This window comes from Triticum dicoccoides, chromosome 5B, assembly GCF_002162155.2.
Source record: "Triticum dicoccoides isolate Atlit2015 ecotype Zavitan chromosome 5B, WEW_v2.0, whole genome shotgun sequence".
Taxonomy (NCBI): Eukaryota; Viridiplantae; Streptophyta; class Magnoliopsida; order Poales; family Poaceae; genus Triticum; species Triticum dicoccoides.
Genome location: NC_041389.1, coordinates 441,507,407 through 441,509,859, shown reverse-complemented (window position 1 = coordinate 441,509,859; position 2,453 = coordinate 441,507,407).

Here is a 2,453-nt window from a genome sequence, read left to right as displayed (position 1 = left end):
GGTAGCGTTGGCGTCGCCACCGCCGGAGCTCCGCCGAACGCCGGACTCGCGCGCAGCCTCTTCTTGCCGCCGCGGATGACCACGGCGACGGGTGGCGTCACGCCGGCGCCGTCCCGTGCCGCCGCCGCACCGTCGAAGCTCCCCAATGTGGCGCGGCCGAAGAAGGGCAAAACTTCGGCGAAGAAAAACAAGGCGGCGGACGGCTCCGGCGGCACGAAGGCGAGGGGAAAGAAGCTTGCAGGGCGTTCGACGGCCGCGGCGGCTACCGAAGCGCCGGCGAGCTCACTCGTTGAGCCGGCCGCCGACGCGCACCATGTGTTCGACGAAATGCCCCCAAGGTGAAAAAAATTCCAACTTTTATTTTCTTCTTGTTTTTTCAATGCATCATCACATATAGATAGTTTATTTGCATTGTTCGAAAAAATTTGTAGTCTCAATGATGATGCATACATGTCAACTATGGGTGTTGGGTCCAACAATTCGCATTGGTCTCAAACCAATGACATCCATTTGGAAGACCATGAGTTTGAGGTGGACGAGGAGGGTGAGGGCATTGTCGACGTGGCGAAAGGAAGAGCGGGCAATTACAGCACCAACGATGACAAGTTACTATGCAATACTTATTTGCAAGTGTCAAGGGATCCATCCATTGGAGGTGATCAAAGTAGAGACGCGTATTGGGGGCGAATGAAAGAATACTTTGATGCTCACAACATGAGTGGAATTGACCGCTCGGAGAGATCACTTCGGTCCCGATGGTCTACAATCAACTCGGATTGTCAAAAGTGGGCGGCCGCACAAAAGTCAGTTGACAAGATTAACCCAAGTGGCACAAATGAGGATGATAGAGTAAGTGGCATCTCATATATGTTCATCTCATACTTGTTTTTGGTGTCCAAAGTGCTAACTTGTTTTGTTTTTCTTGTAGTTTAACATTGCACAAAACTTGTTCAAAGAAGAGACGAGAAAAACCAAGAAGGGGAAGATCAAGAAAGGAAGGGTCTTTACCTTGTCTCATTGCTATGAAGTGTTAAAGAATGATGAGAAATGGAAGAATCGTGATGGTTTGGATGATTTGCATGTGAGCAACAAACGCAAGGTGGATGATGATGATGAGGAGGATGATGCATCAAGTGATGACGGCAAGAGAAGCCCCACACCCAACTCGGTTTCATACTCGAAGCCAAAACGACCGGATGGGTGCAAGAAAGACTAAACCGAAAAGAAGAAGAGGAAAGGAGATGATGAGCTCAAAAATGCTATGGAAGCTATTGTGAAGGCAAGAAAAGAAGCCAACGAGGCGAGGAAAATGGCAAGGAACCAAGATGCCGTGACCGAGGAGAGGAGGTTGGCGGCCGAGGAGAGGAGGGTGGCCACCGAGGAGAGGAAAGTGGCATTGGAGGAGAGGAAGGTGGGCATGAAGGAGCGATCTAGGTTGTTGGAATGGGAGAATCACTTGTTCTTCTTGGACACATCTTCGTTCAATGGTGCGCAAAAGGAATATGTCAACCTTGCTCGTGAAGAGGTCTTGATCCAAAAAAGAGCCGTGATCCGCACAATGGGTGGCGGTGGCCTTGGCGGCATGGGTGGCGGTGGCCTTGGCGGCATGGGTGGCTTCGGCGCCATGGGAGGCATGGGTGCACCTCCGGCCGCCATGGGAGGCATGGGTGGCTTCGGTGCCATGGGAGGCATGGGCGCACCTCCGGCCGCCATGGGAGGCATGGGTGGCTTTGGAGCACCCTCTGACGCTATGGCCGCCATGTGAGGCATGAGTTTCGCTACTCTTATGGGAGGCATGGGTGCACCTCCGGCCATGGGTGGAATATCTTTTGATGTGCCTCCTCACACACATTCCCGTGAATATGCCATTGAAGATCTTGCCAACACCGTCGGAGCTTCACGTGATGCGATGCGTGATGAGGATAGGGAGGAAGATTCATCTTCGGAGGCGGAAGAATCGTCTTCGGAAGATGAGGACGAAGACGAGGAAGATGTTTGATGTGTCTTTCATTTATATGTCTTGAACTTTACTTTGCATTTTGAACTTGGTTGGATGAACTTGTGGGCATGAACTTGTGGGCATGAACTTGGTTGGAAGATGTTTGTGACAAATTTCACATGTTCATTGCATTTTGATAATTGTTTCGAACTCATTTTGTAGCTAAGTCGCGCGCGCCCGGCGAGTCGCGCGCGCTGTATTTTTGCGCGCTGCTGGACCGGCGTGCGCGCGCTGCATTATAGCGCGGCTGCTGAAGCCAGGGCTCGCGGCCGTGCTAAACCAGCCGAAGCGCGCGCGGCAAACAGGTTTTTTGCGCGCGACGCATAGCGCGGCTGTTGGAGATGCTCTTAAGCAGGCCGGCAGCGCAGGCAAACACTACCTCCTCTCCTTGCACCTCTTCTCCTCCCCTCCGCACACCACCGTAATGGGAAAGTCCTGCAGTAGGTTGTTCTCC